Raw genomic sequence first — 16,928 nt, 5'->3', positions numbered from 1 at the left:
ACACTCATGAAAATTGCCTTTATACTTTGCTCCAAAGTGGGACAACACTGCAATTTTTTAATGTTCTTTATGCTCAAAAGTTGTGTACTGAATCGTCCTCTTGCTCTGGTCTGTAGGTTATTAGTCAGATCACTGGCACAGTTTCTTGTACAATGTTCTTTTTATCTCTTCTTTGTTTTTCAGGGATGTCCACATGCCTGTTGAGTTTGTTTTTGTGAACAGGGGAAGAAGATTATCAAGTTGGCTGGAAGAGTGGTAAGTGTTGTCAGAGTTTTCATCAGACACAAGAATATTTTTCTCATATTAACACGGTGTCTTATGGCCATGGGATCTAGAATGCAAAACTCTTGCTTCCCTCCCCCTTGAACTTTGCTCTTCCAGACTGTATCACAAATGTCATTCCTCGCTTCACAAAAAAGTAGTGAAAGACCAAATTATTTTCTGGAAATAATCTTTTGTGGCCTTTCTGTGAACAGTAGGATCACTAAATTGAGTGTGCTTGTAAACGTAACACATGCAAGAGTAAATTGGCTTGCTTGTCATAGCGAAATAGTATGCAAAAACAAATGTCTAGCTAATTAGTGCTGAGTAATTAACAGTATGTAATGTAACAGTAAGAATATCCTTCAAAACGTCATAAATGGGTCATTTCAAAATGTTTTCTGCTGGTATCCCACTTTAAGAAAAGAGGTGAATTGGTTTCTTGACACTTCATTAAGGCTATAATCTTAACAGCTGTCATCAATTCCAATGCTCTGTCTAATTGTACAGGTTGTGTGCAAGGTTGTCTCTCAGGGTCCGACCCACTAGGAAAAGGGATTTAGCACCACTACCCAGTTGGATATATCTAGATATCTTTAGCTCAAGTGCAAAAGGTTTGTGGAGGATTTTTTTTAAGTCAAAGGATCAAGATCTAATAACATTTTTGAAAGAATGTTATTTACTTAATAATCGTGTTTGTCTAAAGCACATGCATGCCATGCAGGTATCAACTTGATGGTGAAGTAGCTTTGATGGCATTCTGCAGTACTTGACCCATGTGATACTTTATCTATTGTTCAGTGAAGGGCTCTTACTAGAATGGAATAGGCAGCATAGCTGAAGACCAAGCATTTCTCTTTATAAATTACCTAAATTCTGGTGACTTGATGGGCTGCTCCAGGGAGAGCTAGCCAGATGGAGATTTGCTAACCTAAGGAAAAGCCATATACAACAGCCCTGTAAATAAAGTAGATACATACTGGGATAATTCAAAACATTAGTTTTAGGAATGGTAAAGGTGAAAGACAGATATAAACTTATAAATTGTGTAGTGGGTCACGCAAATCTAGGAGTTTTTAGGTGGTTCAGTTTTCTGTTTCTGAAATATTCCCTTGCTGGCATCTTTAGAAAAAAAATCAGATTATTGGATAAAGTGGGACAAATTACTCTTAAACTGGGATGAGAGAAACATGATGAGATGGGATGAGAAGTTATCCCTTCTTAGCATGGTAGGTAATGTATAGGTGATCTTGCCCTGTAAATCTTAGCCCTAGATGAGTTTGCTAGTATGGTGTTCCTTAAAGACTAGTAATTGTAGGATCATTACAGATGTTATTTTTTTTTTTATAGAGTTCATGACTAAGACTGATTTGCTTGTTTCAGGAGCTAGGTATGTGCTTTCTCTTTTTAAAGAACGTGTCACCTTTAATCAAGAGAGCTATGTTTTCTGAATGATGGTGCTTTCAGCTTATTGCTTGTCAACTCTGGGAGTATGTCAGCTAGTTGCTCTGCAAGTATAATTTGTTGGCTTAGACTGTTCACTTCTAAAATAATTTTAGGTTAGTTTTGATTGGTTATTGGTGGGTGGGTCATAGTTTTAAAACTGTATTGCATTTTCCATAAACCTTTGAGATTCTGCTGGAATATCTCAAATCCAGAACTTTGCTGGTCCCCCTCTGAGACCCACTGAGGTCAGTGATAGAATTGCTGTGGCTTTCATTGGAATCGGCCACTTAAATTCAATGTTGTGTTCAGGGCAAGCCTGTCCTATCCTGCGAAAACTGGCCGCAGGGGGCCTGCAGCCAAGGGGCCCCCTGAACCCCCACCCGCTTTCTGCTGCCGCAACCAGCTTCACCTTTGGCCGCTTCCTACCTCCCCACCCTCTCCCTGCAGCTGCCACTGGCTTCTTTTGCCACTTGCCAACCCCCACCGCCCTCCACTGATGCCGGCTTCTTCACATCAGGGGGCCTCAAAACTATACCTTGCATGGGACCCCAAAAATTGTGGGCCAGCCCCGGTCACGTTACTCATTTCAAGAACTTTCATAATGTTCTACTATAGCTAGAGCAACATAAAAAGCTGTGTAGCTGTATTTAAATTGGTATGAAGGAAGAGGTCTCATTTCAGAAATGCTGCATTTAGTAGGAGGAAGGATATCTTAGCTGCTTTTAACATGCCAGCTTGGTAGTTTTCCTTTAGTCCATTCATCTTTCATAAGCAGTTCCTCTAATGAAACTCTCCCTCATACAAATGGCAGGTGCTGCACACCAATTGGCATCAGATCCATACTGAATATGGTAGCTAAATTTTGCAGCCCTAGATGTTAACAGTGCCCTCCCTGTGAGAGAGTTTCAAAGGTGCTTTCCAAATCTCAGTTCTATGCTAAAATTAAAAGGAATTGTTTGATTTTTATCTATGGGCCTTGTGTTTCCTAGAACTGTATTTACTTAAACTTTTCAGTCTTTTGGAACTAATAGTGCATATACAGCAGTTGTGTGTGTTATAACCCTACGCTTATATCAATGTCCATTTTTCAATGGTGTGCATTCTTTGACAGGTAAGAATATGTTAACTATGTAGTAAGAATTTCTGCTAAATATTTTTTAAGGAAGAAAGGTGCCATTATGAGTAACATTTGTTTAAAAGTCTCTTGTCGGTGTGTCCTGGAATGATGTTCGGAAGAATAAAAGTAGCTGCATTCTCTGCTGTTTAAAAATATTTAGATCATCAGGATTAGGACTGCAGTTGTGTGATATAAATGATCATTTTTATATGACCTGCAAACTCAGTACCTGACGATTCTGGTAAGCAGCTTCAGGGCTCATTCTACTATTGTAAAAAGTTCATGATATACAAATTTCACCCAAATGTGATTTCCAATGTTTTGCCGATTGCCTGACTAAATCTGTGTTTCTCAACCTGTGGTACGCGTACCCCTGGGGGTACATGAGACACGGGCAGGGGGTACACGGGTGCCGTGTTTTGAGTTTGGCCTGCCCTCTCGCCCGGTGGGTTGGATGTGTCTTTGCCTGTTCGGGCCAGAAGTTTTGGCCGCCACCTCGCCCGCTGCGTCTGGGCCACCAGGGCTTTCACTCCCCAGTGTCAGTGTGCCAGGGGACAGGGAGGGAGGTCCCGTGCAGGCTGCTTTGCCCTGGGCTGTGGTCTACGAGGAAGAAGTGGGGCTTGGCTCACGGCGGCAAAACCGGAGGTGCCATGGTGGGACTTCCAGTTTCGCTTTTGCCACGTTGATCGGCGGGGGTACGTAAGCTACCAAAGGTTGAGAACCACTGTAATAAATGACAGCGCAGTAACAATGGCACAGTAGGGGCACATGTAGATGTGCCCAGTGTGTACTTTTGTCTTGCCCTTCATTAACTAATGACCATTTATTTTGGGTTTCATCATTGCTAGCTTTTTTGGTTTTTGCTAGCTCGAACCTGGAAGTTTACTTTCTGTAATTAATAGATTCCTTAAGATTATTCAACTTCTAACTGATTTGCTTCATGCTTAGAACTGATTAGATCCATTTTTAAAAATTCTTCTTAACTGTAAGGCTGTTATATTAAAAAAAAAAAAAAAAAAGTCCCAAGCATGTCACATTGGGTTATATAGCATCTTGCATTTTGCACGTGTGATTCATGAAGATTGCTTGCAAGTCTAACATTTGCACTATATCTGAGCCAAGTAATTTTTAAATGGCACTCTTTTCCCTTGAGTCTATACACCCACCATTTGTATAAATGAATTACTGCGGCTGATGTACAGCTCCCAGAACCTATTTTATACAGTTCAGTAGAGCTAGTTTAGGTGATATTGAAATGTATTTAGCCAGAATTTAGTGTTTTTTGGCTGTTATGGTATGCCATTACCTGCAGTCCAGATCTCATGATTTCCTCTCTGTGAATTGTCTGGGATGGTCCCCTCACCAAGATTATCTTGTTGTAGCTATATGAGTCTTCAAAGCTTCCCGATGAGACCAAATTCTGCCTTCAATATGGTTGAATGGGTGTAAATGAGGACCCTGTGTCTCTTGGGTATATCACACATGGGTCTCATTTGGATAAATGTATTCATGATGGTCTTATCTGGATTTTTTTTGTGTGTGTGTAGAAGGGTGAGGCTGCTTTTTTTGAAAGCCCAGAGACTTGTCTAAATTTTGTTGCATTTTATTCAAGTTAATGCTAAAGAGACCTTTAAATGATTTGAGAAAAAATGAAGTTCATGTGAAATTTGTCAAGACAGTCAGCAGCATGTCATGCAAACAAAGGAGATACCAGAAGCAGAAAGTTTGCATTATGTAAAGCGATCAGATATACCTGGAAAATATAATGTGAGAGGGGAGGCAAGAACCCCCCCAACATGGCCCAGGACCCCTCCCGATGAGCCCTGATACTTACCGCAGAGAAGGAGATGAGCGGCAGCTGCGGGAAAATGCTGACGCAGACTTGGCAGTTCTGGACCTGCCTGAGTCTGCGAATCGGTGAGCCTCGGGAGCGGGGCTTTGGAGAAGCGCAGGCTGCTCAAAGAGCAGCTGGGAAAGGAATCAGCTGGGCGGAGGGAGAGCCACGGCATGCTGACCAGGAGACACAGGCGGCAGAGCCAGGCGGCGGCGGCCCCAAGCACGGGGAAGGAAGCCCAAGCGTCAGCCGGGGAAGCCCGGCTGCAGAAGCAAGGAGTCCCGGCTCTGGGAGCCAAGGATCACTGGAGAGCCTCTGCATAGACAAGCAGTTCTCCATTACAAGTCCGGGCAAAACCACAGCCACGTCGGAGAACTCGGGTACTGTGGCGGGGAGGGGCAACGAGTGACAGCTAAACCCCGTGGGCAGCCTGGTGAAGAGGGAGGAGCAGGCGGCAGCTGCACTGGAGCCCTGTGGGGAATTGGCAAGTACCACCAGATGGTGGGACCAGGAGTGATTAGCTCCTAGTCAGCGGGGCCCTGGGAAAACACATGGAGAGACACGGATTCCCTCTCTTGTCCCAGGGGACAGAGGTGTCCTGGGAGTCAGAATCCCAGGTGCCTGTTGGCAGATGCCGAATACCTTTTTCAGTTGAGAATTATCATAAGTTACCATTACCCTGGGCCGGGGCAGGTTTAGTTGCCCAAAAGTTGATCCGGAGACCAAGGATCAACTCAGGAGAGATTGACGGCCAGAGGGACTCGACCCAGGTCAAGGCGGGTAACGTGGATGAGAAGAGATAACCCCAAAGGAAGACTACAGGGAGCAGTGTGTTCCCAGGTTGTGGATGTGGTAAGGGTGGGGTAAAGGGGAGGTTTGGAGCCCCACAAAGAAAGACCAGGGTCAAGACCCCTTTTCGGACCACTGACAGGAAACTGCCTCCCCAACAATCAACATCAAAGATGTGGCAGGAAAGTAGGAGCAGTGCTCGAAACCATCTAAGTGGCCCCAAGGTGCAGTCTCACCCTGACGTTGCTAGGGAGCAAGGCACCGACCAGAAAAGGACCGAAGCCTTACAACACCTACCAGCAACATATAACATACTGTGACACTTTGATGATTTTATCTGGAGACAACTTAGAGCTTCCTTTTGCTATTATAAATTCTGTATGTCTCTATCAAACTACAACCTCCATTTTGTTTTCTCTGTGCTCTTTCAAATACAAAAACTGTTTTGAGCTTTTACTTCACCTGAGCGGTCAGCTGAAATATACCTGGGGTGTCGGGAGAAAGTCTAGGACTTTAGAGGGCTAATAATGGAAGGCCAGTAGTCTGATGGCCTTTCATTCAAATAGAGTCACTCTTGGTTAAAGAGCTAGTTAAATCAACTTGGCTGAATTTACCAACTGCAGTGGAAACCGAAGAACGGATGGGGGACTGGTGAGCACCCTAGATGGTCACAAGACAAAAGGAAAATAAGATGAAGTATTTGTACAGCCCTTTGGCAAACGGAGACTGTGAGAGTCAGAAGCAGGGGGAGTTAGAACTAGGCACTGGGCACACGGGATCTTAGGGTGCCTACACATGTGCTCCAGGGTAGGGGATGGGGGCGTTTTAATTAGGGAAGCTCTTGGGAGCCACTCTAATTAAAACTCCCGCAGTGTTTCATGTATTTAGTGTCCTGCATTTCAAAATGGTGGCAGGGGCGCTTTGATTAAAGCTTGTTCTAATTAGAACATGTCGGAGCACATGTAAAAAGTGCCCTTAGCTCTCAGCGGCTGTGCTAGAAATCTGCACTCTCACATGTTAGTAGCGACCTGGAGCCTGAGACTGTGTCTGGACTCTGTTCAGACGCAGGAAAGCTTAAAAGCACACAGATCCTACATGTAGCACCCAAGCATGTGTCCTGTATGTAAGAACTGCTGTAGGTGGTGCCTGTGCTCTGCAAGGGGTCATACTGCATGACAGTGATAGTTAGTTGATTAACTCAGCAGACATTGATTGCATCTTGCAGAAGACATATGAGAAACTTAAGGGGCAAAACTGTGTGCACATTTTTAGAGGCGTAACTGGGCACTTGTAGCTGGGGCAGCATCAGTGGCTGTGCTGCTACTGGCATTACCGTCGTGCAGCTGCTGCTCTTTTGTACTCTTAACACCCACCCTCCTAGGTTCAGTGCCCAGGGCTGGTGCCCCCAATGCCCTGCCGTCATTATCATACTGCAAATTTGGGTCAAATTGAACCTTTTTTTTTTCATTTTGGCATCTGATCCAAAAGATCAATTTTATCCCCACCCTCCTTCTGATAGCAGTCCCCAGTTTAAGTAGCAAGATGGAGAGGGTTTGTGAACAGGTCTGGGGAAACATGAACAGCCTCTGTGTAAGGTTTTTTTTCATAAATAGATTTAAAGCAAGACTGTTATCTGTCTCCATGGCTTCTTAAAAGGCATGACACCAAACAACTACCAGATTAGAGGAACTGTGATATGATTTGACATTTCAACTGACAGGCTGTGATGTAGATGATTACACGGTCAGGTGGGTGGCAAATTGGCTTAGGGGGTCACACCCAGAGGATGGTGGTGGACAGGTTGATATCAACCTGGAAAGATGTGGGCAGTGGAGTCCCGCAAGACTCGGTCCTTGGACTGGTGCTATTCAAGGACTTCATCAGTGACTTGGACAAGGGTATGGAGAGCACCCTGTCCAAGTTCGCAGATGATACCAAATTATGGGGCAAAGTTAACACACCAGAGGGTAGGGAACAGATCCAGGTTGGAAAAATCTGGACAGGTTGGAAAAATGGGCAGAACGAAAAAGAATACAGTACAACAAAGATAAATGCAAAGTGCTGCACCTGGGCAAAAAGTACCACCAACATACGTGCAGGCTTGGGGATGACCTTCTCAGCAGCACAGCAGTGGAAAGTTGACTCCAACATGAACATGAGTGATCAATGTGACGAAGTGATCACCAAGGCTAACCACACTTTATCATGCATTAGCAGATGCATGACAAACAGGTCTAGGGGGGTGATACTTCCCCTCTATGTGGCACTGGTCAGGCCTCAGTTGGAGTACTGCGTCCAGTTTTGGGCGCTGCACTTCAAGAGGGATGCGGAGAATCTTGAGAGGGTTCAGAGGAGGCTACTCATATGGTTAGTGGCCTGCAGGCAAGGCCCTATGAAGAGAGACTAAGGGACCTGGATCTCTTCAGCCTTTGCAAGAGAAGGCTGAGAGGTGATCTTGTGGCTGCCTATAAATTCAGCAGGGGAGGGCAGCAGGGAATAGGAGATGCTCTATCTACTAGGGCACCCCCTGGAGTAACTAGGAACTAAGGCCAAAAATTGATGGAGAGCAGATTTAGGTTGGACATTAGAAAGAACTTCTTCACAGTAAGGGTTGCGAGAATCTGGAATGGGCTCCCAAGGGAGGTGGTGCTCTCCCCTACCCTGGGGGTCTTCAAAAGGAGACTGATCAAGCACCTAGCTGGGATCGTCTGACCCCAGCGCTCTTTCCTGCCCAGGGCAGGGGGTTGGACTCAGCGAGCTACTTAGGTCCCTTCTAACCCTAACATTTATGAATCTATGATTTGTAGATCTGTAGATCTATATGATATGTATCAAAGGCAATAAACTACTAGCAGAAGATATAATGAAAACTAGTTTATACTCCAACCTGATCAGACCATAAACTAGCATTGAGTTCATACCTTCCTAAAATATTAATGAGGAATGTTAGGAAGATTTTTTTTATGTATAGGTATTTAATTTATAAATGTAGGTAAATGGTGCCTTTCACCTGTAGGTAGCAATACAACTTGAGAATATAGGAATTGGTCAAAAATAAAATGTTACTGACATTTTCAGATAACCTTCACTTTAAAAGCATGCTCTTTGCTAGCAGGATAGCTTGTCATTGCCTTATGTGCCTTCAGATCTGCCTTCTGTGGTACTTCGTTGCTTGATTTGAAATGCTTCAGTATTCAGAACTGTGTATATGAGTCTGGACTTAAAGACTGACATCTCTAGATGTGCAAATGTATTTTAAGGTGACCTACATTGTGCCTTCAAGTGCCTTCACTTTCAGCATGGAAACATGCTAATGCCCACCTATCAAAAATGGATGTAGGGCTCACAAAGTCTATGCACAAATTCATCTTCAAAACTTGCATGCAATTTCCATTCCTTACCAAGTTTAAAATGTAAACTCACATAGGAAAAGGATCACCACTTTATCAGTAGTGAAAAAGGTTCATATAACTCTATAAGAGTCTTCACAGTATTTTACAACTCAAATGGACAGGAGTAAGAAAGTAACATAATACAGCTGGCATGCCAGCAAGCCAAAATGACTTTCAGCACTCTTTTGAGTGGCTCTGCTCTTTTCTAAGGATCAGTGCTTTCTAGGAAGTGATTGGTGAGGGCATAAATTCACATCTATCATGATCAGAGCGATAAGTGAATTCATTACTCATTTTTAATGAAAGAGTTACTTATTCTTTGTAAAATCATTGACAAGTTTATGTAAATTAAGACAGCTCACAACACAAACATTACTAAGAATAATACTTTATACATCTGTCATCTTCTATATGAAGCTTTCACTGCACTGTACAAATATTAATGATTAGGGATGGTACCATCTCTGGAAGAGAGGTTGTTATTTTCCCCATTTTCCAGGCAGGGAAACTAAATTGTATGGATAAATGACTTATTCAGGCTCACAAAGGGAGTCTGGGAGGAGGCAGAGAATGAAACCTAGACTTCCTGACCTTCAGCTCTTTCCTTTAAGTATGATTCTGTTTTTCCATCACATATGCAGAAAGGGTGGTTATTTTATTTATGAAGTCTTCTAAATTTTTACTCTTACATTCTGAGTTTTTTTCAAAAAATACTTTGGCTTTCAGATCTGACTTCTGAAGAGAACTTTTAGAATAAATATTTAAAGAGTACCTTGTGAATTTATTTCCTAAGTCAAACCTGTCAAAAAGCCAGCCAAGTTTAAGACTATATTGCCATTTAAAATTTCATGCAACAGTCTCAGTAAAAATCGCAAGCCAGTATTTTTACATATTTGAATATGCTCATATAGATAGAGAAATATAAGTCACATCTACAGATGGAGCTGCCCAGGCAGATCCTAGAACTGATGCTGAATGCCCCTTTATGGATACAAATCAGGACATTAAGGGTGCCTACAGATGTTTAGGGGCTGCATTATTAACTCATGGCACTTTATACTGTACAAGGCGCTCTGTGAGTAAGAGCTTCTCCCTCATCCCCCAAGCCAACAGATGTTTGCCTGTTGGGTTGAGGGGGGTTGGAGGGGTGGGCCAGGATCAAGCCTTCCTGCACCAGCCCTGGTGGCCCCAGCTGCGCCTCCTCCCCTTGACCCAACAGGCGATAGGGGGGAGACTCTTACTTATGAAGTGCCTTGTATAAAGTGCCATGAGTTAATAGTGTGGCCCCTAAACATCCTCGCTACCTCCAGCTCAGGCCAGGCAAAGCCTCGCAATACTCTTGGCAGCATCTCTGGCAGTACTGGAGTGACGTTATTCTACTGAAAATACAGATGATGAATAACATGTTAAGCCCTAATTTCTTTCTGCCTACAATGAATAGAGGGGAGAGAAAGTAAAGTAAAGGAAGAGTATTCCTTGTATTTAGTTCCATGATTAATAAACCCAGCAAATCGGTAGTCCCAGGAATCAGTGTTCCTAACCTGGTTGGGACTGGAATTAATAGGAACCACATGAAAATTTTCAGTAGGAATTTCTTCTAGTTTGAATTTAATTTAATTAATATCTGAAATGATCCAATAAAAAAACTTATGGCTTTGTTTATTAGAAATTACTCTATCTGATACCACTTTTAGATCTGACTGTAGAGTAATAGTGAAGTTACTGTAGAGTAACTTTAACACCTAGCTTTAATGTTTAAAAGAGACTTCCACATGGACAGCTAAATTGTTCTGCCCTGCTGGATGCTACATGGCAGGGAGTCTGGAGATGCATTTTCTGAGTAGGAGCTCCTGGAAGCACCATTCTTCACTTATACAGTGTTTCTAAGGAGCAAAAAGAATATGACCACTGCATGGTCCCGGTGTTAAGTACATAATTTAACTGTTTCTTTTCTTTTCCCTCTTTCAGCTATCTAATGCAAGGTAGACTGGAACAATCAGTGCAATTTTGACAACCTTCAGGCACATGTGAAGGGATATTTCCTTTTTTCTTCCCAGATATGTGGGTTTTCCAGAAAATTTTGAATTGGAAATTTTTCCAATGCCCTAAATAGAGCATGATCTGATTTAGCATGTTTATTTGACTTATAGTTAGTAAACAACACTAAAAAAGTACCCCCATGTTAATTGTATGTCCCAATAGCCACAAACAAGTATTTGAACTGAAATATTTGACTAGGAAAAAAAATTAATACAGCACGCTTAATGTGGTTTAAAGTTATATTCAAAAAAATTCAAAGCTTTATGTGGAAAGCAATTATTTTTATTGGAATACTTGTAAAAATGTAAAGACAATACACAATAGCACGTACTTCCCTTACATTGGTTGTTTAAATTTAAGAAAAAAAACGAAGGCACTGAAAACCGTTGACACAATTTTAGGACACCCAAAAAAATGTGCATGATATGCTGTGGTTGTCCATTCATCTGCTTCAACAGAGTTTAACTCTCTTCCACTGAGGTCATTGCGGCACCTCCAGTTTCACTGTCACTGTCTGTAGAATCACTTGCACTACTTATTAGTTCCATTTCAGGATCAGATTGAGGCAAATCTGATTCAGAACTACTCGAACCACCTTCTTTTTCACTAAAGGATGGTTTTACCAATGAGTCTATGGGCAAGGGCAACTTATCATCACACTGCATCTTCTTCGCTAATTGTACTTTTGACTGATTCTCTGGAAGCAAGAGATTTTTTGAAACAGAAACAAGCTTAGCGGTGCATTCATTTATTAGTTTATTCCTCTTCTTTGTCTTGATTGAGCTGAAAGCCTTCCAGTTCCATTCACAAGAGGCTGCTGTTGGTGGAGTGCTTAGGATCCTTACAGCCATCCTGGACAACAGTTGGGTGTTACAGTGTCCCTTCCACCATGTAAGAGGAGACGTCTTCTCTGCTGCTTGCCAAATGATGTCTTTGCTCCAAATGTTGTCTTTTGCAAGGTACTCGGTAATGTCTGTCATCACAGATATTGACATCCATTCATTGCTACTAATGGATTTTATGAAACAATGAATTTTTAGAAGTGGAAAATTTCCCATGAGAAATCTTCCATTTGGAAAATTTTCTGTGGCAGATTTCTGCCCCACATCTCTGGTGTTTCCCCACATTGGCTGTATACTAAGACAAAGTTTGATTTCATTTGCCCTCTCTGTATTTGGGGAAATCTTACCTTACCAGGTTGAAATGATCATCAGGTTGTTCCCTTTTCCAAGAGTTTTAAGAAATTAATTTTGGGCTACCTTGGACAAAATTTTCTTGCTTTCTTTAAAATGGTGCTTTCTTTTCTACAAGATGGTTATAAACAAGAGCATTTTTAGGTACATCAGTTGCAAAGGTTTGTACGTGTCAAAAATGTGATTTCAGCTTTTGGTTTCCAATGACTTCCTTCAGGGATAAACCTCTCTACATAGCTCTACCAGTTCATCGGAGTCATCAGGCTTAACTATTCCAGCTTTGATTTTACTGAGCAGAAATCTTTACTCTTAATATGTGATTGAGGCTCTCCAGAGAGGGATTGACATCCAACCTGTCCTTCTTGGACCAGTTATAGATCATAGCTGATTCTTTCTGCTAACAAGGGACTTCTTGGTGCCTTTTTCTCATCATGAAAGCTTCCATAGGTCTCTCATAAGGAAAGCAAAACAGCAGCATCAATAAAGCCCTCATTTATTACCATGTTATGGAAGCAGAATGGTTTCCTTTCTTGGTGCCGTGCATAGACATGTAATATTAGATATTCTACAAACTCACAGTCTAGCCTTTTCATTGAAGATCCCTTTCTTTCTCTTGAGCTGGAACCCTGTCACATTTCTTCAACATTCAGAGCCCCGCGGTTTTTACAGGACTAACAATTAGCTAACAATTTATCCAGCTCCCTCCCCACCCCCCATGTACAAGTCAAACAGAGTCCAGTATAACATGTAACACCCATTGTATCCTTAAGAGCCCAGGAAAATATGTGGGTTTGCATTTAGTCTCAAAAAGTTACAGTCTCCCCTCAGAATTTATCATGATCAGCCTAATCTATTTTCTGACATCTTAGCCTAATGAAAAGTGGCCTTTTGGTACAAAGCAAAAATATTGTCATTCTGAATATTTTTTAGGAGGAACCCTTAATGACCACAGTCTTCACAATGAGAAGTTTTTTTTTTATCTGAACTTAAATCTTATTTGTTTGGAATGAACTGAGCTGGATTTTAATGTCTGCTTAAAATGGAGATTTCATTCTTTAATGGCAATACATCTTGAGGGAGCTGGAAATAATCTATAAACAGTCAGTATGCTAAAGTATATGGCATCTTCTCACTTAGAATGCTTTTAACGTTTGCATGTCCACCTATGAGGCTTTTATCAGAACAGAGAGGTAGGCTATTTCCAACATCAGTTAATAAATTAATTTTTTTAAGCAGTATATTTTTCACAAAGCTAGTTCTATAGACATTTTTTCAAAATATTCATCTACTTATCTGTACTGTATCTGTCTTTTCTTTTGAAATACAACACTTGCCAAAAGAGGTGGCTAACATATATTTCATTAATAAACAGGAGTGTTCCTCTTATTGTAGGTGTCTTTGGAGGCGTAGGAGGGAGGAAAACCATTTTGTATGTAAATTTCCATACACAAACTCTTGCTAACTGGGTCCTATCACAAAATGAATAAACAGAAGCTTGAAAACATTCCTATCGCATCTGCCATCATAATGGAAATTGGAGGAAAAAGCAATGCAATATAAAAGCACTAATCGCGAAACACTTTATAAAAGGAGCCTATTGTAGAAGTACTTATCAGAACTCCTTTTGCATGTTTAATAAATAATTTTGCATTTGGATACATGGATCGCTTTCATCTGTAGTTCTCCTTAAAACATAAATAGCTCATTTGGCTATTTGTGACTTAGGTGTCAGCACTGTCTGCAATATATTTTGACCAAGAATTATGAATCTAAAACCTTCAAAACAGGATCAGACAATAGCTTGAAGCGTGCAGAGCGGTGGACCATGGGAGAATCCCCAAGTGAGCAAAAGAACCCAGGACATAGAGATGACATAACATGACATAGAGATGATATATATGAATCCAAGAGCTCTATTTATTAGGTCTGTGCAAAGTGGCTAGTATTCACTGCAGATTTGGGGGACAATGATTCAATTTGGTTATTCGAATCACTGTCCCGAATCAATTTCGCTGAATCGGATTCAGAGATTCGGCTGCTGCCGAATCAGCTGAATCTCCGAATCGCACAGGCCCCGTCCCCTGCCTGCTCTCACAGCCTAAGCAATGGCTGCCCTGCCTGCCCCAGCTCCAGGCTCTTTGAAAAAAAAAAAAAAGAAGCCCCATCTCACTGGGTGCTGCCAGGCTGGGGGATGATCCCCACTGCCCCCCTGCTGTCCCACACTGCGTGGAGGGATCTGTCATGATCCCGTGCTGCATGGGGAGCTCTGCATGAGCCCCCAGAAGCCCTGAGGCCACTGCAGGAGCTGGTGAGCCTGGGGTTTTCGTTTTCTTTTTTCCTTAAAAGGCTGGAGCTGCGGTGGGCAGGGCAGCCATGTGGGGGCTGAGGGAGTGGTCAGGGGGCTTGTGACAGAGCCCCCCCACATGGTATGGGGCAGTGGGGGTATCAGGGATTGCCCCCCACACCGCCCGGCAGTAGCTGGTGATTAAGGCCTTTTTTTTAAAGGGCCGGGAGCTGGGGCAGGCAGGGTAGCCATGGCGGGTCTGGCAGGGGATGGGGCCTGGTAGGGATCCCCCCCATGGTCCCCTCTGCCTTCCTCCAGTCACCCTTCCCGCATCCCCTATTTACCAGCATGGAGTCCAGGTCCAGCTCCCTGCTGTGGCAGTCGGGGACTTCCCGAATCATCAAAGCTCTCTGAATCTTTTTGATTTGGACTTTTTAACTGGTCCCCTGATTTGATTCAGATTTGGAGATTTGGCCACTGAATTGGGCCGAATCTCCTCTGAATGGAATCAGCACCTGAAGCTTTGCACAGCCTTACTATTTATAGCAATTTGTGTTGTTTGTTACAATTGTTTTCTCTTGAAAAGGCTCTCTTACAACTGTGGTGCTGACTTCGTTGCTCTCTCTCTTACAAAATCACTTGTGGAATAGCTGACTTCATGTAAGTAATGATTCTGCCGTACACACTGCAGGCCAGTAAGGGAGGCCCCTCTTCATAGCCCCCACTGCCTTCAGGTGAATATTGACTGAAAAATACTGACTTGAGTGAGAGCTGTGCCTGATTAAGACCTTCACTATTTTTCTGTGTGTGCTCAGGAGTTTAAGCTTATTCCACATAGTTTTGGGAAGCTGCCATGTACATTGGTACCACTCAGTTATTAATTTTCTAAAAATACATTATTCATCAGTTTGAATAGCAGTGGGGATCCAGATGAGGAAGTATACAACCTCATCATAAGCAAGCTTTCTATAATAATCTCTCTGTGCCAGAGAGACTGTGGGACAAATTCCACTTTGTTACACTGTTTTAAATCAGAAGAATTCCACTACTCGCTGGAGTTATTCCAGAGTCAAACCAATGTAAATATAACCATGTTCTTGTCCTGTAAGTGTCTTTTCCTGCCAACAGGTGAAAATGCATGTACAGCAGCTTCATTGGTTTATTTCTCTCTTGCTGGTTGGATTAATTTTCCTCTAATAATTGAATCTGTTGATTTGTGAAAGTGCTCCTTAACATTTGTAGCATGCTGGGGCTTTCTCCACCAAAACTACAAATGGCTAGCGGCTCTGGGGCCTGTTGATATACCATTACTTCTGTGAAGTGGTATGTCATGGAAATACTTGCCTGGCCACACAGCTAAATCTAACTAAAGAGAGGTTTTAGTTTTCATGTAGCATTTTAGTAATATCTTCTAGCAATATCTTTAGGGGGAGAAATATCCATCTTCCAAAGCAAGAAGGTTAATAATCTGAGGATTAAAAAAGGATGAAATGGCCTTTCCTTGTAACATTAATAATCTGAGGATTAAAAAAGGATGAAATTCCCTTTCCTTGTAACCCCTGCCAGCCATAATGAACCTTAAGGGAATAAAAAAGGTGGAGGAGGGAGTCTCTGGTGCTTGGGTTGAAGAGTCCCATGATAGGAATCTGAGGAGCGAACAAGCCTGGGGAAAATGCTGTTGTACCATTATTATCATAAGGAGTTGGAATTCCACAAAGCGAGTAGATTGCATTTTAGAAAAGATGCACAAAGAAAGTTCCTTTCTGGAAGTGAATGCCACATTCAGGCCAGCCTTCCTGTTCCCTCCCTGACTGTGGAAGCAGGTGTCAGGTTAGGATTTGTCTGTATATGAAAGCTAATCTAGAACAAGCAGGGTGGGAATGTGAAACGAATAAACTTTCTGATTAACTCCAGGTGTGGGTGCTCTTTTTCTGAAATAGGTAGGACTGCCTTATTCCATATTAGTTTAATCCTTTTCTAAACAAAAATGTACATCTGCAGCATTAGGAACAAAGCATGGAGTTGAGCAGGCAAAGGAGATGAATGGTATAGTGAAAGAAGCATGTAAGGCGGGGCGAGCAATTATTTTGAGCGGAGGGCTGCTTACCCAGTTTTCGCAGGCTGTCAAGGGCTGCATGGGTAGCCCCACCCCTTGACAGGTGCCCTGCCCCCTGGTCACCATCTTGGGACCAACGTCCCAATGTCTTGGGACCAATGTTCCAGGGACAGCACCGGTGGGGCCCAAAATGGGGCGCAGGCTGGCAGGGATACATGAAGCTGGGCTGGGCTGCACCGGCAGGGAGGGGGGAGCTGGCCCAGCTCCATAGTGCCCATGCCAGCTGGGACCCCGTGCTCCTGCCACCCTGCTCTGGGCCCCGCCGGCACTGGCCCCGGGACACCGGTGCGGGCCCTGTGCTCCCACTAGCTCCCTGCCTGCTCACACCCAGTGCCTCCCAGCCCCGTGGTACAAGCAGGGGGCAGCGCACAGCTCCGACCCCCTGCTCACCAGCAGGGAAGAAGCTGGTGCTGAGTGTGGGGAAAAGCAGCCCCTCAACTGCCCCATGGCTGGGGG

General features: G+C 43.1%; 1 protein-coding gene across 1 annotated transcript in view; it reads left to right on the top strand.

The window, feature by feature from the left end:
* Nucleotides 1-227: 227 nt before the first annotated feature.
* Nucleotides 228-16,928, top strand: part of ARVCF (ARVCF, delta catenin family member) — a 412,391-nt gene continuing 395,690 nt past the window's right edge. Inside the window, exons 1-2 of the mRNA XM_025201537.1 lie at nucleotides 228-255; nucleotides 1,612-1,651. The gene's annotated coding sequence lies outside the window, so the exon portion shown is untranslated. The remainder of the gene's footprint in view (nucleotides 256-1,611; nucleotides 1,652-16,928) is intronic.

Source organism: Alligator sinensis, unplaced genomic scaffold, assembly GCF_000455745.1.
Source record: "Alligator sinensis unplaced genomic scaffold, ASM45574v1 scaffold570_1, whole genome shotgun sequence".
Lineage (NCBI taxonomy): Eukaryota > Metazoa > Chordata > Crocodylia > Alligatoridae > Alligator > Alligator sinensis.
This window is presented reverse-complemented; position numbering and strand designations above follow the sequence as displayed.